Source organism: Macaca fascicularis, chromosome 6, assembly GCF_037993035.2.
Source record: "Macaca fascicularis isolate 582-1 chromosome 6, T2T-MFA8v1.1".
NCBI lineage: Eukaryota > Metazoa > Chordata > Mammalia > Primates > Cercopithecidae > Macaca > Macaca fascicularis.
Genome location: NC_088380.1, coordinates 176,547,807 through 176,570,984, shown reverse-complemented (window position 1 = coordinate 176,570,984; position 23,178 = coordinate 176,547,807). Strand labels below are relative to the sequence as shown.

Below are 23,178 nucleotides of genomic sequence, written 5' to 3'. Positions count from 1 at the left end.
GCACCTGCCTAAGTCTTATAAAGGATAAAAAACAATTCTAGGAGGAAAATGGGGGAAAATTATTTATATATATATGTTACATAATATAAATCTTAAATTTATAATTTAAATATAAATTTATATAAATTTAAATATAAATCATAAACATAATTATATATTATGTATATAAATATCAAAAAATATATATCTAAAATAGATATACATATTTTAAAATATTTACTTTTTTTTTAAGCTGAGGAATGGCTGGGAATGGGAAGAAGAGTCACAGGACATGACCACAGCTGGGAAGAAGAAAGGAAAGAAAAATCTATTTCATATAAAGGACTTTGCTATCAAGCCAGACCCCTCCATATACTTGCTGTGTGGCCTCAGTTAATCCCTTTCCTGAAATTTTACTTTTCTTCCTGATAAAATGTAGTTCTAATGCTCATTTGAATGGTTATTTTGAGGTGAAAAACATGAGAGAATTCTTTTCAAGTGCTTAATATTGTAGCTGGCATTTAATCAGCGTTAAGTAAACATTAGAAATTCTTGTTCTTGATTCCTAAGCACAGAAGTGATTATTTGGGCAAACTCTCTGATCTGAGCATAAGAGGAATATTTTGTAACATACAGGGTCTCAATATGTTGCCCCAACTGGCCTCAAACTCCCAGACTCAAGTAATCCTCCAGCCTCAGCCTCCTGAGTAGCTGGGACCACAGGCACATGCCACCAATGCCCAACTATAAAAAGAAATATTTCAAGTAAGGAGTCAATAAGGAAAAAAATTCATAAGGGTTTTAGATTATAAGGAAGAAGTAACGTGATGATAGCAGGGTGATTAAGCATTGCGGGACCCCCCTTGAAAGACCCGAAAAGAAAATAAAAATGCCTGAGCTGTCTGCGATTCTTCAAATGTGGCCTTGAAGTCAAGGGCACAGCAGATGTAGCTTCCAGGTTCTTTTTTAGTGCTTGGTATCTGTTATAGTTTCAGGATGTAAACATTTTTTCTGGCCTAGAACGCCTGGAAAGATACTTCAGAAACCAGCAGATTTTGGCAGGGAACAAATTATTGAAGGGCCCTAAGGCCCTGACCACAAGGAAAACTGGAACAACCTGCAAGGCACTGTTCTGGGGCATGCAAGTCGACCACAGCCAGCGCTCCTGCTCCCAGGGCTTGGATAAATATAGCGATGCTCGGCTTGCATGTGATTCATTAAGGAGACACTGCGCACAGCTGAGCACTCACTAAATGCAAATGGAGCCCCATATGTTGTGTACAATGCTCCGCACCACCTCTTCCACGCAGGTACATAAAGCCTCAGCCTAAAACTGAGATGCCAACCTCAGGCTAGCATCCCAGGGGAGCAGAATCTAACCAAAGCAACCTCAGGCTGCAGAAAGCAAGTGGGAAGACTCCCTTTAGAATCCAGGGGTGGATTCTAACACCCTGACCCTCTTTCATTTTCTGTACCTTGATCACTTCCACATTGAAGGCATCCATCCCTCCGATTCCTTCTCTGCCTCTTCTAGGCAATAGAGAAATTTAGGCAGCACTGCCTGGGTTCATAGCCCTGCTCTGTCACTTATTAGTTGGGTGACCTTGGCTAAGGTACCTAATCTCTCTGAGACTCAGATTTCTCATCAGTAAAATGGTATTAGCCCCATAAGGTTGCTCAAATTTCAAACAATGCATGTAAAGCCATTAGCAGTGTCTAGTACATAGTCAACAATAGATGTTAGCTATTATTACATCATATCATTTTTCTTTTGGATACACCCATTTTTGCTTCCTGAACTGTAAGAAGAAAGAAATCAGCATCTTCATAAAGACAATTACCATTTACTGAGCACTTACTACATGCCAGGCACCGCATTGGAGATAAAAATGAGTAAAAGGGCTGGGCGCAGTGACTCCCACCTGTAATTCCAGCACTTTGGGAAGCCGAGATGGGTGGATCATGAGGTCAGGAGATGGAGACCATCCTGGCTAACACGGTGAAACCCAGACTCTAACTATATAAAAAATACAAAAGAATTAGCCAGGCGTGGTGGCAGGTGCCTGTAGTTCCACCTACTCAGGAGGTTGAGGCAGGAGAATGGTGTGAACCCAGGAGGTGGAGCTTGCAGTGAGCTGAGATCACGCCACTGCACTCCAGCCTGGGAGACACAGTGACACTCCATCTCGGGGGGAAAAAAAAATTAGTAACAGATTCTGGGAGATAAGTGGCAGCTAAATAATTTATGACCCCAGGAACAAGAGCAAGTCAGTGGGTTGGGAGGCATCCGTTACCCAGGGGATGATGCTATGGGACTGTCGGAGGGAAGTTAGAAGGCTGGCTCTAACCTTTTTCTATTCCAGCTCTAAAACTAAGGTGACTTGGCTGGTGTTCCTTCCCCTGAGCCAATAATTTGCTCTATTCAGATAAGTGTAAATTAGTGACTTTACAAAAAGAACCATTGAATCTTTCCTGGTTTCAAAAGAGTGATTACTCTGGGAAAATCACAATATATTTTAAGACAAGAGTCAAGGGGTCAAGTGTATTCTCTCTCTCTCCCCCTCCCACCCCACAACCTGGGACCAAGAATAATTCAAGCTAAACCAGCAGCTGAGTCTGTCTGAAGATCATCCTTGCACTTCCCAATCCTGCTCATAGAATGAGGCCCTTCAGTGCACTAGGCAGGCACATTTAAGTCATGAAATAGGCAGGCAAAGGACTTGTGAAAGAGACAGTTCCCTTCCTAATTCACCCCTTCCCTGTATGGTCGCCACCACCATCCCCACCTCTTCCCCGCTATCAAGGTGTATGGACCTGAAACAAATAAGAAATTGCAGACTAAGACACAGAATCTGAGAGTTAGCTGTCTTATTCAGCAGTGGTCAGAAGGCTAGGTGCAGGGGCTCACACCTGTAATCCCAACACTTTGGGAGGCCGAAATGGGAGGATCACTTGAGCCCAGGAGTTCAAGACCAACCTGGGAAACATGGAGAATCCCTGTCTCTACAAAAAAATACAACAATTAGCCGGGCATGGTGGTGTATGCCTGTGGTTCAAGCTATTTGGGAGGCTGAGGCTGGAGGATCACCTGAGCCTGGGAAGTCAAGGTTGCAGTGAGCCATAATCAAGCTACTGCACTCCAGCCTAGGTGACACAATGAGACCCTGTCTCCAAAAACAAAAACAAAACACATACACAATGGTCAGAGAAATTCTCCTCTAAAGGGTAACAAAGTTGAAGTGGAAATATGTCTTCTGTCAGAAGAGAAAGGCAAAGCCTCATGAGAAAGAGAACATGTAAGGAACAGTTAGGATGACTACAGTGTTGCCAGTGTCAACTGTCAAGCAGCCCTAGAGGCCACAGAGCTGACTGTGCAGGCTTTACTTCATTGCATACCCCCAGCAGCCCACAGGCGGGGTGCAGATCAACTCCTGGTGCCAAGGACTTTTGTCAATGACAAAATTATTTCTATTGAGCTGTTACTTTTCCAGAGCCTGACATTTGGGGTGGGACCATTCCTTAGGGCAAATCGCAAAGGAGTTTCACTAACATCTTCTTCCTGTAAATAACACCAGGAAAGAATGATTTGTGGATGAGAGAAAAGAAGACAAACTTAACATGTGAAGATTCTGTTTGAAAAATGTCTAGAATGAACACATAAAAATTAATGCAATCACTGAAGAAAAACTGCCTCTGGTGGAAGTATAAACAGTCTAAATTAAAAAAAAAATAGAAGTTAACAATATGGAAGAAATGAAAGAAAAACAATCCATCTGAAACATTCACTTCACTTTTGAAATATGGCAACCCTGTGTAATAAATTAATAGTAAGTAGGTAATAAGATGCAGGCAAAAGCCTTGAAAAGAACTTTAAGTTATGAACAGTGTGTGATGTGTGCCCGTGCCGTCCTTCATTCTATTCAGAGGAGCTGCACACTTTATGTAATTTGGCAAGAAAACTAAGTTGCGTAATTCTGCACTTAAGTAAATTTCTCCATTAGCATGAAAAATGGTATTTAGGGTTTTCCCCCAATATAATTAGAAATTGAATGTTTCCAAAACAATATTCCTAAAGACAGAAGGAAGCACACACATGCACACTCTCTATCTCTCTTTCTTCCCTGTTTCCAAGACACACAGAGAAATATACAGATTGCATCATCTATTTGAAAAAGTAGCTAATATTCAGCACACTCCTTCCAGCTCTTTGTCTATGGCCCAGTCGGTATAAAAGTCTGGGTGCCAAGAAGAAGTTGGATTTTGACCACTTCTCTTATCATTTCTTCCCTCAGTGTTTTTGTTTGTTTGCTTGTTTGTTTACAATCTAGGAGGTTTCCATATAACCGAAAATATATAACAGAAAAAAATGACTTGCCGAATGATTATGGAGACACACATGCAAACTTAATAAAATCTGGAAATCTGTACATTAAATCAATAATTTAGTTATCTCTTAGAAAAGGAGATTAGGTATAACATGCCCATTATATACACTTATTTTATATTCTGATTTTTAAACACAAGTGAAATTTCCATTTAATTTTAAAAAGAGAGATCTACTCTTTTTCTGGTGTATTTCTTGCCTTATAGCTCCTTCCTACAACAGTCCATTTCTCCAAAGCCTGTCCTGAAATTTCTCATTCTCATGTGGGAATAAGGCTGGGGCTAGAGAATCTAACTGAAGGTCACATACAACTAGAGGCCATTTTCCCTCTACAATTACAGAATCAAGATGCTGATTTTTCACCTGCCTCCCAGTTTCTGGCATAAACTGCAGCTAGAGAGACAGTGGCCCAAGAAATGCCGAGTTATTATTACTCTAAACTATGGTCATGCCAAGAGCATTGAACTTCGTCCTTTGATTCCGTGGCTTCCTGAAAAGGAAAATTAACCCCAGGCTCCCTGCTCTTCCACTGAGAGCCCTGACATTTAGTGTGTGTAGTTCAGTGATTTTTTTTTAAACATTTTCCTTACTAATGGCGTCAGTTTTAAAAATGCATATGCAATAAAACTCTGTGTTTTGAAATTTGGGAACACCCAAGGAGTGTGGAGATCAAACACACTGAGGTTTGAGTGCCTGGAGACCTCTTTGTGCAGTAGGATGACCGAGGGCCCACCAGGCTGCCAGCAGAGGACAGGGAAACAGAAGGAATAATGGTATTGGTCACAGGACTGAATCAATTCTAAACCAGACTAGCATTTACAGACATTCAGACCTTTGGAACACTCCTCTCTGGGCCCTTGCGTACTTATATTTAGGTAACTATTTACCATTGAGGTAATTCTCCAGGATTCTTATCTGGCTTCTATTGTCAGAGAGTTCTTTCCTACATTCAGCAATAACACATCACATACACATTCCATACTATACTGGCCCATAAGACTTAGGTTCTTTTTTAAGCACCTGAGTTGAAAATGAACATTTCTATCAGTTTACAAAACACCCTCTAGTTTCCAAGCACAGCATGAAGGGCCCCACAGGTGCCCAAGTCAAAGCCCTGGGCTAAGAAGGAGTTATCTTGAATTGCTTGAAAGTTATTCAGTCATCAAGATCCATTAATTCCACCCCAAAAGCCATTTCCCTCTCTCCATCTTCTTCAGCACTACGGAGGACCAAGCCTCCATCTCCTCTCACCTCTGGGCATCTCTGAACCAGTTCCCCTTCCCTCTCTCTTATTCTTTTTCAATCCAGTTTCTACATAATAGCCAGAGGGACCTTTCTAAAAACACAGATGTGATCATAGCAGCCAGAGGGACCTTTCTAAAAACACAGATGTGATCATAGCATTTTCCTGTTGAAAATCCTTTAATCACTCCTGAGTGGAAAAAACACACGCTATTTTCCCTCTGCTCCCATGCTACAACCATGAACACGGAAGACATCTGTGACCAAATGTGTGAGAGTTTCTCCCCACCACCAAGCAAGCAATGAATTCTGCAGTGGAGACAGCTGGGTGTCCTCTAATTCAGTCCAAACCCAACATTATCTACCTGGAAAGAGTCAGATCCCACAGAGTGAGGGCTCAGTCCCCAAGACTGCCCCCCATTTCCAATGCCAATCATAAGCCCAGGTTGTTTTATCTGTGCCTCTGACCAACTGGCTATTAATTCAAGTTCCCACAACTCCCTCCTTGGGTTTGATTAACTTGCTAGAGCTGCGCACAGAACTCAGGGACATACATTTACCGATTTGTTATAAAGAGTATTTATTACAAAAGATACAGGAATGGGGAGGAAGGTATGCGGAGCTTCCATGCCCTGTCCAGAATGCCACCTTCCAGGAAGCTCCACATGTTCAGCTATCTGGAATTGCTGGGTTCTCTCAGAACCCAGTCCTTTTGTGATTTTATAGAGGTTTTATTATGTAAGCACTGGCCATCAGTGATCAAGTTAACTTCAACCCTCTCCCCTCCATGGAGGCTGTGGGTGGGGCTGAAAGTCCCAACCCTCTAATCCTGCCTTGCTCTTTCAGATGGCCACCCCTCATACTGAAACTACCTAAGGGTTTCCAGGCTTCAGTCAATTCATTAACATGCAAAAAGACAGCACTCTGTGGAGATTCTAAGGATTCTAGGAGATGTACGCCAGGAAAAAGGATCAAAGACCAAGTACATACTTCATAATATCACAGCTCCCTATTTCCCTAAGATCATTTCTAGAGGTCATGGCCTGACACTCAAGGCTCTTCAAGAGCCACCCCTTCCTACCCTTCTAGGCAATGTCCAGTCATTCTATCCCTTGGTCACTGAATTCCAGCCACCCTAGACTTTCCACAGTTCCTTTGGGTCAAATTCCCTCCTATCTTAGGGAGCGCCCCCTGACTTTATTTTCACCTACTATACCCTCCTCCTCTTCACCTGCCAACTCCTACTCATCATTCAGGTCACAGCTTAGATGGTACTTCCTCAGAGAAGCATTCTTGACCTTGTGAGGAAAGCTGATCTCTTCATCGCATGCTCCCAGGGCACCTCACACACATTTCCCCTTGATTTTACATGCATCCACATGATTATCTGCTTCATGTCTCTCTTCTCAACTACACTAAAAACGTTCATACCTTTGTCCAATTCACTAGGCTGTCCAATTCATTGTTACATTTCTAGTACCTAGTATAGTGGCCTACTCAATATGTGTTGGATAAACATGTGATTACTAATGCAAACCAAAGTTCTACCTCTAGACACGTATTTGAACTCATTTTGAAATAGAAACTTTCATTATCGACTCATGTGCTTAAAAAAAGAAACTAAGTTTTACAGCCCAGTATGCGTGGGACAGGTACATGATGCATTGTTGCTGAATGTAAGGATGAATAAATCCTGAGTTAAAGGTGTGTTGGCAGCTATAGGCTTTAAGAGCAATTTGTTAAAAGTTGAGAAATACCTATATACTGAAAAGTTGTTCACCATCTTTAGATTCCAGGCTGAGAAACCCACAGATGCCTTCCAAAGTGGGAACACCATGGCAAAAGTCCAGGTAGAAAATCTGGGCATGCAATGCACACAGCAGACAAAGACCGCGGTGCAAACCAGTGCAGGGGATTTAATACACCCTGTGTAGACTTCTAGGGTTTAGGAGAGGTCACATTCTAACACTTACTACAATGGAGAGGCACTTGACTATTACATTAAAACATGTCAGAGGCGGAAAAGTTGATAAAAGAAGAAGGTCCCTGACCCAAACAGGTGAGCTTTAAAATCCAGTGCTGCATTTCAGGTACCAGACTCTGCTGACCCAGCTGTGTACACCTGGCCTGAAACCAGTAAAAAGAGCCATCACGTTAGCCCAGGAAGCAAGCCACGAGGGGTGATATAAATAAAAACTCAAAAATCATGGACTCGCAATTCTAGAAGAAGGGCAGTGATATGGTTTCGTTCCACATCCCCGCCCAAATCTCCTGTCAAATTGTAATTTCCAGTGTTGGGGGAGGGACCTGGCAAAAGATGATTGGATCATGGGGGCAGATTTCCTTCTTGCTGTTCTCATGAGAGTGAGTGAGTTCTCACAAGATCTGGTTTTTTAGAAGTGTGTAGTACTTCCCACTTGGTTCTCTGTCATTCTCCCTCTCTCTCCATCTCTCTCTCTCTCTCTCTGCCTCTCCCCTCTGCTCTGCCATGGTAAGGCATGCTTGCTTCCCCTTCACCTTCTGCCATGTTTATAAGCTTCCTGAGGCCTCCCAGCCATGCTTCCTGTACAGCCTATGGAACTGTTGAGTCCATTAAACTTACTCTTCTCTTCATAAATTACCCAGATTCAGGTAGTTCTTTGTAGCAATTGAGAACGGACTAATACCGGCAGCTTTTACTTGGCTCAAGTAAGTGTGCTTAGGGTCTCCATAAGATAAGTTATTCAACTAATGAAAATGTGTTTTTGTTATTGTGCAAACGACTATGCTGAGCACCTACTATGCACCAGTCACTGTGCAATTAAGGAATTTATACAAAGAAATAAAAATTGACATCTATACATGTAAAACAGAAACTGTGATATGTACTTCAAACACAAAATACGTGGGCAATGAAAAGGTAAAATAGGGAGCTTTGACCTAGCCAGAAAATACAGGGATAGATTCCCTGAGAAAGTGATTCTTGAGAGGACACAGGAGAGAAAAATAAGAGAAAATTAGGTGAGAAGGAAAGGGAAGAGCAGTCCAGGTTGCAGGAACAGCAAGTGCACAGGCCCCACAGCAGAAGGGAACTGAATCAGGGGAGCTGAATGAAAGCCACCAATTCCACAGTGAAGAAAGACCTCTCTTTTCACCTAGGGAAGTCAGGTCAAAGGGGACCAGAGGGGCTACAGGGCCAGACCAGGAGACCCTTGCAGGACACATTAGGTCTTCTACCTAAGAGGAATAAAAAGAAATAAGAGGATTTTAAGAAGGAGAGTACTGTGATCCAATTTGAACTGTGGAAAGATCGCTCTGGCTGCAGGGTAAAGTTTAAAGACTTCCATTCCTGACAGTATGGTGAACAAAATATCCTGGAAAACCTGTCAGTGAAAACAATTACCAAAGCTGGATTTTAAATATGAGTCACTGAACTGTCAAGAAAGTAAGGAATCCACAGAGGACAAACACAAAGCAAAGCGGGTCTCTGGTTACGTCAGAGCAACGCAGCCAGCTTTGCTCTGAAGGCATCTGCCAAGCCCTCATGTCCTTAAACTTCTATTTTGATGCCTGCCTAGGGAATAGAAGAAATGAGATCAATCCTAGGACCCGCATATTGGAGACCCTCATATAAAGCTGGTTTCCCAGTTGGTTGCATCTTCTTCAAAATGGAGGAAAAGAAATAAACCTATTGCACAAAAGGAAACAGGAAGGAAATGCCCTGGTCTTTGATGCTGTGTGTAGAAGGAAAACATATCTCCATTGAGAATTCTTAACCACAAGCCAGTCCTAACCTGTGGTTTTTTTTGTTTTGTTTTGTTTTTTTCCCCAAATTCATGTTCCTTGCTTGTATCCACAAAAAGAAATTTTAACTAATGAGGTCTCTGTTTGGTATTGCCCCAGGTGAATGAAAGAAGGAAACTCTGATTTTCTTTGGCGGAAAATTAAAAACTTTAATTAAAATATATATACCAATTGATGAAGTTCCAAGGACAATTAGCTTCAGGAAATAATAAGAACAGCAAAATGCATAAGGAAGCGGGGTCACCCAAAACAGAGAGGCAGAATGAGATCCCACAAAGACTCCCACTACTGGAATTATGCAACAAAGTATACAAACCCAGCACATTCATTATGCTTCAAAACATTAAAAAGATGCTTGAAAATATGATCAAGAAACAAAATATTATAAAAACAAACAATTAGATTTGAAAAAGAACAAAATGGAGTTTTTGAAAATAATATTGTAATTGAAAGAAAAAACTCAGACAGTTAAAGAGCATATTAGACAAAGCTAAAGAGAGAACTTGGTAAGCTGGAAAATGGGTTTAAAGAAATTAGGCAGAATGAACCCAGAAAACAAAAAAGACAGAAAATATGAAAGAGAATTTATGAGAACTAGAGAATATAATGAGGTCTAACATATGCCGATTGATATTTCAGAGAGATGATAAAATATACGGAGAAATGCGAATATTTAAAAAGGTAAGAATAATAATCTTTTTGGAATTATTGGTATTAAATATTCAAAACTTCAAATCCAGGAAAACTAACTCCTAGTAACATAAACAAAATCATTCCTAAGTACATCATGGTGAACCTGCAGAACATCAAAGAGAAAGAGATGATCTTACAAACCACCAGAGAGATAAAACCAGAATGCCTATAAAGAAACAATAGTAAGACTAACAGTTAACATTAACAGTAGATGACAGTAAACAAAAAATGAGCTATAAGTCTATACCTAGAAAAACTTCCTTTCAAGTTTCAGAATAAAATCAGATAATTGAATTTGAGGGATTTTACCAACAGAATTTCTTAAAGTTAATTCTACAAGATTAACCCCAGAAAGAAAGTAAGCAAATACGAAAGGTCTAAGATAAGAGAAAGAGTGATGAGCTTTTTTTTTTTTATTGTGGTTAAAAACATAACATAAAATTTACCAAGTTAATCATTTTTAAGTATACAGTAGAATAGTACTGATGAACTTTTATTGGTAAAAACATAAATACTAACTGTTTAAAACAATATCTAGAATGTGGAGTTATTTTTAGAAAGTAAAACTAAAATGCAGCATAATTCTAGCATAATATTTAAGAAGGAGGTGACAGAGCCTTCTGAAATCTTATTACTCAGGGAAATGTTAAAAATGCAACTTTAGGCTTTACTCTGTTAAGTATGTATGATAAAAAATGCAAGTAGCCACTAATAGTATTAAATACAGAAAGTAACTTTCAAACTAATGAAAGGGAAAAAAGGGAATGAGGAAATGGAAAATAATCCCAAAAAAAGAAAGGGAGAAAAAGGACAGAAACATTTGTTTATGTTGCTAGAAGTTAGTTTTCCTGGATTTGAAGTTTTGAATATTTAATACCAATAATTCTCTTATCGGTGGTGTGGAGGATGCCAGCTAAAATGGTAGAAATAAATTCAAAATATCAGTCATCACAATTAAACCTATTATCTCTCCATAATGGACATAACTATTGACTTCCTTAAACTGATGGAAAGCATCTACAATAAATATCCAAAGCACAATATGTATTACCATTTCTATTCAACACTGACCTAGACTCCTAGCCAGTACAGTAAAATAGGGAGAGAAAGAATTAAGATTACAAAGGGAGTTACAAAATGTTCTATATTTATAGAAACTATAATTGTCTATTTAGGAAATCCAAAAACCTTTATAGAAAATAGACTGTAGGAAGGCAACAATGGATATAGTAAGACCACTGGAGAAAGCGAATACAGTAGTCCACATGTGAGAGGGTAAGAACATGGAATAGGAGGTTAGCAGTAAAGATGGAAAGATATAGGTAAATTCAGATACATTTCAGGGAGAAAGGTTTGAGACTTGACTGTGGATCATATGTGGAGTAACAGAATGAGGTGTCAAGAACAAGTCCCGCGGATCACTAGGTCAGGAGATCGAGACCATCCTGGCTAACACGGTGAAACCCCGTCTCTATTAAAAAATACAAAAAACTAGCCGGGCAAGGTGGTGGGCGCCTGTAGTCCCAGCTACTCGGGAAGCTGAGGCAGGAGAATGGCGTGAACCCGGGAGGTGGAGCTTGCAGTGAGCTGAGATCCGGCCACTGCACTCCAGCCTGGGCCACAGAGCGAGACTCCATCTCAAAAAAAAAAAAAAAAGAACAAGTCCCTCTTTTCTGTCTCATGCTACATGCTGGTTTGTGGGTCAGTGAGATAGAGCACATCATGAGTTTGATTCTGGATGTGTTAGCTTGGAGTTGCCTTTGATATACTATAAAAGAATATATCAAGTGATTGGATATATGGATCTGGAACTTCGTGAAGAGGTGAGGCTGGATTTCTGTGTTATCTGCATAGAAGTGATAACTGAAGCAATGGGCATGGGTGCATTCAGCTAGGGAGCGGGAAGCGAGTGAAAGGAGGAACCAAAAGCATTTACGACCTCCAGAGAGAAAATAACGGTATGAGGAATACAAAAAGAGTTCTGTGTTAGCGAGCCAAGGGAAGAAAGTGATTCCAGGAAGAGACAGAGGTCAGGAGAATAAAATGCTGTGGCTCATGCTATTTAGGGTATTCTTAATTGTTAGCATGAAGTATTATCACCTGTGGCTCATTCACAAAATATGGTTATTGTTTTTGTTTTGTTTTGTTTTGAGATGGGGTATCTCTCTGTCACTCAGGCTGGAGTGCAGTGCTGCAATCTCGGCTCACTGCAACCTCTGCCTCCTGGGTTCAAGTGATTCTCCTGCCTCAGCCTCCCAAGTAGCTGGGACTACAGGCTGTGCCACCATGCCAGACTAATTTTTGTATTTTTAGTAGAGATGGGGTTTCACCATGTTGCCCAGGCTAGTCTCAAACTCCTGAGCTCAGCAGATCCTCCCACCTCAGCCTCCCAAAGTGCTGGGATTACAGGCATGAGTCACCACACCAAGCCCAAAATATAGGCAAGCTCTTCATTTTATCACTCCTAGGGCACTCAAGACATGCAAGTTTGCCCTTTCCCAAAGAATGTCCATCTGATAGGAACTCAGGAAAAAAATAATTAATACCCTTTAGCCCAGCAAATTATACTTTGGAAGAACCTTCTTCTGAGGAAAAGTACACTTGTGCACAAGAATGTACCTGGGCACAATGACTGCTAATAATCACATCAAATGGCTTTGATAGCATCTGTTACTTTGAGGAATAAGGATCTGTATTAGTCCGTTTTCGTGTTGCTGATAAAGACATAGCTGAGACTGGGCAATTTACAAAAGAAAGAGGTTTAATGGACTTACGTTCCATGTGGCTGGGGAAGCCTCACAATCATGGAGAAAGGCAAGGAGGAGCAAGTCACGTTTTACAGGGATGGCAGCAGGCAAAGACAGAGCTTGTACAGGAAAACTACAGTTTTTAAAATAATCAGATCTCATGAGACTCATTCACTATCATGAGGACAGCACAGAAAAGATCCACCCCTATAATTCAATCACCTCCCATTGGGCTCCTCTCAGGACACAGGGGAATTGTGGAAGTTACAATTTAAGATGAGATTTGGGTGTAGACACAGCCAAACCATATCAGGGTCTTTAGGCCCATACATTAATGCAGTATTGAGAAGTGGCAAGGCTGGGTGTGGTGGCTCACACCTGTACTCTCAGCACTTTGGGAGGCTGAGGTGGGAGGATCACCTGAGGCCAGAAGTTCAAGACCAGCCTCAGCAACATAGTGAGACTGCATCTCCACAAAAAAATTTAAAAATTAGCTGGGCATTAGTCCTAGCTACCTGGGAGGCCAAAACAGGAAAATCACTTGAGCCCAGGAGTTCAAGGTTACAGTGAGCTGTGATCATGCCACTGTACTTCAGCCTGTGCAGCAGAGCAAGACCTTATCTCTAAAAAAAGAGACAGAGAGAGAATGGTAGCTACAATCATATACTTAAAATTTAAAAAAAAATTGTTCAAAACTGTAACAAAAAATTCATGGTGGCTGAAACATAAATGGCTCTTAAAAATAGTAAGTGTGGTGACTGTAGAACAAAAATGCTTAACGGATGAGCAATTGCTAGAACTCTAGGGATTGCTCACTGATTTGAGGAAACATAGGATGTCCATCTTCCATCTAGCCTGATTAAAGAATGGACAGTTTATGTCCTGTGTATCTTATGTGAGGTAACTAAAGAGATGTGTAGGGGTTGCAACACACATGTGGTCCATGACACAAACCCTTCTTATCACCCAAGTATTATACGTGCTACCTGACATGCAAGCATTTTTAGTTAAATGCCCTCTGAGGACTTTGCAGTGTGCCTAGAATAATCCCTGAATGATAGCCTCTGTCTCGCTCTCCAAATTCATCTTTCTCCTGTTCTCCACTCTCCAAATTCATCTTTCTCCTGTTCTGCCCTGTGCTCACCCCAGCACCAGTCTTCTCCAACTTTCTGAAAAGCTTCACCTTGTGAGAGCGCTTGCTCATCATAGCTTTCCTCCCTGCACCTCCTTCTCCCATCCAGCACTCAAGTGGCTGATTCATTTGCATCTTTCACATCTCGGTTTACGGGGCCGGGAGCAGTGGCTCACGCCTGTAATCCCAACACTTTGGAAGACTGAGGCAGGCGGATCACCTGAAGTCAGGAGTTCGAGACCAGCCTGGCCAACATGGTAAAACCCCATCTCTACTAAAAATACAAAAATTAGCTGGACATGGTGGTGCACACCTGTACTCCCAGCTACTCGGGAGGCTGAGGCAGGAGAATCACTTGAACCCAGGAGGCAGAGGCTGCAGGGAGTCAAGATTGTTCCATTGCACTCCAGCCTGGGCAACAGAGTGAGACTCCACCTCCAAAATACAAATAAATAAATAAATATCACATTTTCAGAACCCTCACAATAACACTCTGAGGTAATCCCCACTTTAGACCAGGAAACTAAGGCCCAGAGGTGAAGTGACTTTGCCCAAGGTCACAGTCACTGGGATTCAAACCCAGGCAGTGTGGCTCCAGAGCCTCAACACTCTGCTATACCCTGTATTCCGCTACCCCCTACCCTCCCCACCCTTGTCTCAGCCACACACTTGCTTATTCCTTCACTGGCATGAATTACCGTTTGAAACGACTTGGTTTATTCATTTCTTTATGTTTTTCCGTCTCCCCCAGTATAATATAAAGGCAGCATGTGGCAGACACTCCGTCTCTCTTATTCACTAGAGTCTCCTAGCATAGAACTTGGCCAAATAGTAAGACTCAAAAGTGATTACTGAATACACGAATGAATGAAATCAATGTGGGTCCTGTAGCAGGCTATATGTCTCTCCTGTATGTGGGAGAGTAGATCTGCCAGGTGGAGGGACCAGTTTAGAGACTTGAAGGACAGTGACTATATGTGCCTCATGATAAAGTCCTTTTCCATCTTCCTTCCACCCCAAAGACACAATAAACAGCAAGCCCAACAAATGAGCAATATATTATTTTCTACTAAGGAAACAAATTCTCCTTCGGGGTGATGCCTGCCTCAAGTACATTTGACGAAGATCACAAAGTACATCTAGTCATCCCAATTGCACTCAGCATCCCTGACAATTGTGTTAGCATGGCAAATTTCACCCCTCTGGAAAACTAGACCCTTCTTATCTGGTATGTTCATATTTCGTTACAGGGGATTTGCAAACGCAGTTTCTAAATCTATACGTTTATTCAGTAAATTGCTCTCCCGCCCAAGTCATTCTCTGAGCAACTGTCAGCCTCAGCATTTGACAGAAACAGCCATCTTTGCTCTTAGGCAAGGGTTCAACCAGCAATCTAGCTCCCAGATTTCCAATAATGAGTTAACAACCAAAGGAAATAGTTTACCAGTTCAACCTAAAAGAATGAATATCTGTGTCCTCCACAGCTTTTCCCTTAATTGTCTACAGCACAGGATAGCCTCGTTCTGCACCATTTAAAGGGAGGTGGAAGTAGACAAGACCAGTGTCTTACACTTTGCTGTGAGCAAAGTATGAAATTTTCCCCAGATTCTGAAGGATGGATGGGGGAAGTCAGTCTAGGACTACACCCTGGAAAAAGACAATCCAAATGCAGGTAGTTCACAAACAGATAAGAGGAAATCAAATGCACTTCAAACCCTGACCCCTCTGCTTTCTCTGATGGCCTCTGGACTAGATGTTAGGAAAGATGCTAAGCTCTGGGAAAGGGTTGGCTAACTCAACAATGACCTTCTGTTGCAAAATATCATGCCTCTAATCAGTTTCCATTCCCATGGCCTCCCTGTAGCACCTGACACTGCCGACACCCCCTCCTTGAAACACTCTCCTTCCTGGTTCCTGGAACGACAATCCTTTCGGCTTGTTATCCTATATCCCTAATCCAGCTTTTAGTGGGACCCTCTTTTCACCCATCCCTTCAATGGGCTGACTCCCTGGGTTTCATTCTGAGTTTTATAGTATTACTCACCTTGTGCTATAGCTTCAAATGTCTCTTTGGATCACTTTTGACCAAAACTGTGTCTCCATTCTCCTGAACTCCTAATCTGTATCTGTATCTAACTGCCTCCTATACATTTTCATCTAGCTCTGCCAATAAACACCTCAAATATTTTATGTCCCAAGCCCACTACACTATAAAAACCCACTACTCCCCTGTATTTCTCATGCTGGTTTGCAATGCCAGGACAAATGGACCAGAAAGTCGAGTCAGATCATCTGGCTTGGCCCTCTCCTTGAATTCCACTCCTATATTCAATTAGTTCTGGCCATCTCCTCATCTGTAAACCCTTATCTTCCTCCTCTCCTCTTCCACAGTACCACCATGATTACCCTAGTTCAAGAGCTCTTGCCTGAATTATTGCAACAGCTTCACCATTGATAGCCCATCTCCATCTCTCGCTTTGCATCCCGTCTTCCACGACCTAACCTTTCTTCCCCAGTACTCTATCTACAACGTGAATCTAATCATGTTAATCCCCTGCTTTAGCACTTCAGTGGCTCCCCACTGCCAAAAGCAGCAGTTTCCAAACTGCTCTTAGGAGAAATTTGGTTTTTTCCATTTTAAGCATGAAACTCAATAGATGCTTATTTATTTATAAATGATATCCATCTGCTAGTCTAAATTAAGTATTTATAAGTTTAATTTCTTCATGTGAGATAAAATAATTTTAACATTGTTATCTGATCCCAATGGCTAAGTGTGTACACCTATTGGGGCACTCACTGTGTGCTCTCTGAGAGTAAAAGGTAGGATCTACATCAAAATCCCCCTGGATACAGGATGACGTCAAGCTGCTGGCTCTGACAGTCAAGGTGTTTCACAATTCAGCTTCAAGCCTCCTCTCCAAATGCCTCAGGGCCCCTCCACCACCACGGCTTCATCCACTAGCTACTCTTCCCCACAAACATGCTGTTCATGTGTGGGCACGGCACAGCGGCAAGAACCTCAGCTTGGGTGTCAGATCCCTCCCCGCCGACGTCTAGAGTATGACCTGGAGTTACTTTCTGTACCGTTCGGAGCCTTGTTTTCTCTTTTATATAATGAGCATCATAATACCTATGCTTTGCATGGTTGTTGTATTAAGTGAGGTGGAGTTTTTAGAAAAGCACTGCAGGGCCAAGCACAGAGTGGGGGCTTCATAAATGCTACTGTAGAGTAGCAGGAGTCATTGGAAGTTCTATTTCATAGATTGTATTTAGAACTTGAGAGTCTCTTTCGTCCCATGGGCTGGCTCCTTTTCTTTTCTTTCTTTTTATTTTTTTATTTTTTTTATTTTTTTGTTGTTGTTCGTTTGTTTGAGATAGGGTCTTACTCTGTCGCTCAGGCTGGAGTGCAGTGGCACGATCCCAGTTCACTGCAACCTCCACCTCCCAGTTCAAGCAATTCTGTCACCTCAGCCTCCCCAGTAGCCACCGCGCCTGGCTAGGCTGGCTTCTTAAATACATTTCAATGTCTAGTTTGAAACATCACCTCCTCTGAGAAGAATTACTGATCCTCCCAAGGTAGGGTTTGTCATTCAAATCTGTCTGCTCCCACAAGAACCATTTCCAGGGCTCCACTGTAATATTGCATCACTGATCATTGCTTATCCCAGGCAACTGTGATTTGATTGCTGGGATGCATGTTTATCTTGTCCACTACATTGCCAATACTTGAGGAAGGCTGACTTCCTAATTTCAGGGTCCTCATGACTTAACAAAGTGCCTGGCACATAATAGGTGCCCAATAAATGTTTACTAATATTTCCATAGGCAAAGGGAACAGAGAACTATTTAAAAGTTCATGCACAAGACTTCATGACTAAAACACCAAAAGCAAGGGCAACAAAAGTCAAAATAGACAAATGGGATCTAGTTAAATTAAAGAGCTTCTGCACAGCAAAAGAAACTACCATCAGAGTGAACAGGCAACCTACAGAATGGGAGACAATTTTTGCAATCTACCCATCTGACAAAGGGCTAATATCCAGAACCTACAAAGAACTCAAACAAATTTACAAGAAAAAAACAACCCCATCAAAAAGTGGGCAAAGGATATAAACAGATACTTCTCAAAAGAAGACATTTATGCAGCCAATAGACATATGAAAAAATGCTCATCATCACTGGCCATCAGAGAAATGCAAATCAAAACCACAATGAGATACCATCTCGCGCTAGTTAGAATGTCAATCATTAAAAAGTCAGGAAACAACAGATGCTGGAGAGGTTGTGGAGAAATAGGAACACTTTTACACTGTTGGTGGGAGTGTAAATTAGTTCAATCATTGTGGAAGACAGTGTGGTGATTCCTCAAGGATCTAGAACCAGAAATACCATTTGACCCAGGGATCCCATTACTGGGTATATACTCAAAGGATTATAAATCATGCTGCTATAAAGACACATGCACACATATCATTTATTGCGGCACTATTCACAATCGCAAAGACTTGGAACCAACCCAAATGTCTATCAATGATAGACTGAATTAAAAAATGTGGCACATATACACCATGGAATACTATGCAGCCATAAAAAAGGATGAGTTCATGTCCTTTGCAGGGACATGAATGAAGTTGGAACCATCATTCTAAGCAAACTATCACAAGGAGAGAAAACCAAACGCTGCATGTTCTCACTCACAGGTGGGAGCTGAACAATGAGAACACATGGACACAGGGTAGGGAATATCACACACGGGGGCCTGTCAGGGGTTGGGGGTTGGGGCAGGGATAGCATTAGGATAAATACCTAATGTAAATGATGAGTTAATGGGTGCAGCACACCAACATGGCACATGTATACCTATGTAACAAATGTGCATTTTGTGCACATGTACCCTACAACTTAAGATATAATTTTAAAAAGGAAAAATAAATAAATAAATAAATAGCTCATGCATATGCACAATTTCATGTTATAATCACACAACTCACTTAACAGTTGACAAACCACTTTCACATACGTTCATGAGAAAGGCTGTTTAGCTTTCCCTGAGTACTGCGGGAATTCATAAAATAAATAATAAATTAAAGAGAAGTCACTGTTTGATGATATCCTTTTGGTGACAGTTTTCTCTTTCATCCTGATCTGATGCCAAGCTAATGCTATCATAAAATAGTTCCATTAACTGCAATTGTTCAGTTTACTAAGCCATTACTGTCTTCAAAAAGTGAAATTATATTCAAAACCAAAAAGAGGCTTACACAGAAATAAATGGCATTAACATGCAAACAACTTACATGCAGAAGAAACAGGAATCGCAATGTCACAGACATTTCAGCTCATGCTCGGCATAAACAGATTATTACATTTTAATATTTATTCATACATGAACAATAAAAACAAATCACACTGGCAAGTACCTCTGAGTTAAATTCATATTTGTTTCAAAAGGCAGAGGCTTATGTGCTCCCTCTGACTGCAAGCTACATTGACTTGCCCTGAGCTTTATTCAGACAGTCTTGCTGCCTAACATATTCATGACCTGGAAGGTAAACTACTATATAATATTTACATAGGAAGAAACTAAGCTGGTGGGAGGGGATAAGGTGGAGGTTGATTGGTAGGGTGGCACGGAATAAAGAAATATGCAAATAAGAAAAAAAACAGAAGGCAAAAGAAAGTACCAGAAAGCTGGTGTCTGGGTTCTGGACATTGATGCTGAAGGCAATTAGAGAAAGGGCAATCGTGTCTGGCCCTGGGTGAGGGGAGCTAGACTGGAGGTGTCACTGAGCTGCGAATCATGCTCCTAAGATGCCCTTGTTAATGCAGTGGCAGCTCCAGTGCAGGCCAGTGGAACTGTGCACACCAGGGCAGGCTTTCTCGGCTCTCGGGGGTAGGGAGCGGAATGAAGCTTCCAGCTGGTGAAGCTCCCATCAAGACACAGAGTGCAATTTTTCCCTCCCGAACCAGTGCCTTGTTTCCAAGGAGTGTGAGCTCACCCGGCCTGTCCTATGTCAACTTTTCTTTATTCATTCCCTGGGGATGAAGATAAAGTCACAGTTGCCTGGATAGCTTCACTATAACAGCAAGGATGCCTTTCCTGACCACGCCTGCTCCCGCTCATGTTGTGGTTGCTGTTGTTGTTGTTGTTGTTGTTGTTGTTGTTGTTGTTGTTTGCTGAATTCCTCCTGAACTCAGGGATGGTACCATGCTTCCTAGCACTGAAACCTAAGCAGCCGTGTGCCTCTCAGCAGCCGCGGATGTTGCTCAGTACATCCACCCCTCCAGGCAGAGTCGCCCTCCCTCAGGACAGCCCCTCACACTTGCATGGCCCAGAAAAAATGACCAGGTTCTCACATTTGCTTCATCAGATGAGGCAGAGTGCAAAGCCTCACTATGCTGTATTTCTTAGCTGTGTGATCGTTGAGCTTGAATCTAAGCTTCAGTCTCCTTCTTTGTGAAAGGGGGCTATAAATGGTGTCCAATTTCATACTTAATGAGCTCTTACTGTGTCATAGTTGCCTTAGTGTACCGCGGTGTACAAAACAGTCAAAGGTTCCTGTCCTGACAGAGGCGACATTCTAGCAAGAAAGGGACAGTCAACAAAAGCATGATTATTATATAGTATGCCATGTTTAGTTCTATGGGGAGAAAAAAAGACCAAAAGGAAGAGATAAATCAGCAGTGCACGGGACAGGGGTTGCAATTTTAAATAGGGTAGTGAAGGAAATGTTTGAGCAAAGATATAAAAATGGTGAGGGAGTCAACAAACGGATCTGGGGAAGAGTGCAAAGGCCTTTAAGTAAGGAAGGAGCTTGAGCCACAGCAAGTCCAGTGTGGCTGGCACAAAGTGAGTGAGGAGTAGTAGGAGATAAAGTCAGAAAATGGGCTACTCTGTAGAATTTTTGTGGAGACTGCTGAAGATGATACGTGAATAACCATGTATACTGGCTATGTGACCAGCACTGCTCTAAGTAAGTACCTTACATCCATTGGGCTCATTTAGTCTGTACAACAACCCTGCATGTTAGGTACTATTATGACTGTGTTACATACGAGGAAACTGAGCTTTAGGTAGATTAAATAATTTGCCCAAAGTTGTAAATGCTAGCAAATGTAATGGCAAGATTCCAACTCAGAATTCACACCCAAGCAGCCTTGGCTCTAGAGACTGTGCCTTTCACCTCTGAGCTGGAAGTTTCTCATAAGCAAATGAGCTGGGGCTGGGGCTGGTGAAGGAGGAGTTTGTGGAAGGCAGAAGATCGGGGTTAAATGGAGATGGGGGAGGAAGCAAGACCCAAATAAGCAGGTCTGTAATAAGAGCAGAAGGCAGGATGCAAAGAAAAGCCAAGCATAGCAAGCAGAGGCCAGAGACCTGGGCACCACAGCTGCTCTGGCCAGAGAGGCCTGACTACACTCAGAGGAAATAAGAGCAACACACACAATCAGGACTATCCAGTGAGGGCTAGCAGTAGACCAAGGTGAATTCCTGGGGCCAGGAGAGTCCCACACTGTGGTCCTCAAAAAGTACAGACACCTGGTAAAAGTTATCCCTGCCTCCAGAGAAATAAACAGTAGAAATCCTATACTTAGGATAGTATAAGTAGTAAGTCAAATTTTAAGCTTGAATCAAGACCCTGGAATTTCTTCTTAATAATTTAAATCTGGGTTTTAGAGAAAAGCACCCTTGCTGTTTCTCCTAAGTGAAAACATGATACCAGCTAACATTTATTAAATGTATGAAATAAGTACCAGATATTGCATGGAGCACTTTGTACCCATAATCTCATTTCATCATTGAAACACAATGAACTGGTTTATCCCCATTTATAGATGAGGATGCTGAGGCTCAGAGAGGCTGATTCAATCACTAACCCCAGTACTTATAGGGGCAGAGATACCACTCTACTCAATGTCTGTCCTGCATGAACATCTGCTCATAACTATTACTCCATGCTGCCCCCTGTACTCTAGCCTGGGGCAGCATGAGGATCTGTGAGGAGCAGAGACAAGTGGGAGCAACTCCTGTTGCAGCACCATGTTCTGGTTCTTCTCTCTTTTAGAGAGTTATCCTAACTCTGCAGTCTGATTCTCTGTGCCTGTCAGTAGGACAGGGAGCTGCTTAGTGTCCATCACATGGAACAGGGAAGCACAGTCTGCTCCAAACTTTGTGTAATTCCACAAGCTCAGAAACCTTGGGGACCTGCACAGTTGGTTGTCTGAGCTTCAGGCACTGCAAGAGGCTTTGTAAAGAAGCTCAGTCCTTGAAAATGGAAGGAAAAAATGGAAAAAAGGAAGGAATGGAGGGAGGAAGGGAGGGAGGGAAAAGGGAAGAAATACAGGAGAGGCGAGAAGCCATAAAATAAATACACCAAAAGGAAGAACTGAAGAAAATCTCTGATAAGTAGAAAAGACATATTCTTCTTACAGATAAAACATTCTCACTTGGAAGATGGGATAAGATATCCTTGACTTTTACGCTGTAACTACAATGTCTGAATTCTTTAACTCCTCCAAGAAAATCACTCTTAGACTCACTGGAGTCTCCTATTGGTTTTCCCAAATCACTGACAAGTATCTCTCAAACCTAGAAGAATACCCAACTCAGACTTGACTAAATGACAAGCCACAGGAATCTGAAACAGACACTTCACTTTCAGAATGACCTAAGTACATTTGTTCTGTGGCATGGTTCAAGACGCTCACATCTTTCTATTCATCACCTGAAATCTCAAAGAATGTGTTAAGAGAATCCCAGATGATTGCCTGTTTCAGGTGCACTGTCAAGTATAAAGCTTTAACAGCCCATCCATTGTCATGATCATAATCACAATGATGGTCTTTTTTTTTTTTTTTTGAGTCAGGGTCTTGCTTTGCTGCACAGGCTAATTGAAGTTTGTTTTGAGAAGTCATCTCTCCAACATAACAAGTCCACACCATAAGTGACTGACCTGACCACGACTCCAGGAATGCACACGTGACCACAACTACACAAGACCCAAGACAGTTCTTGACACAGGATTTTGCTAGGACAACAAGGAACGTAGAGTTGCTTCCACTGGTAGAATGTAAACTTGAGGATTCTAGTGGCCTCTGCATTGGAAAACTTGCCTCATAAGACAATCAACAAAAAGAAGCAGAGTCCAGATCTAGACAGACAAAGACTATCCCAACAACACTGAGCATCTGGACTCAGCCATGCCTGAGGCCGACTA

The 23,178-nt window shown here is 41.8% G+C and overlaps 1 protein-coding gene across 5 annotated transcripts in view; it reads right to left on the bottom strand.

The window, feature by feature from the left end:
- DOCK2 (dedicator of cytokinesis 2) overlaps nt 1-23,178 on the bottom strand; it is a 436,348-nt gene that overhangs the window by 331,239 nt on the left and 81,931 nt on the right. The window lies entirely within an intron of this gene.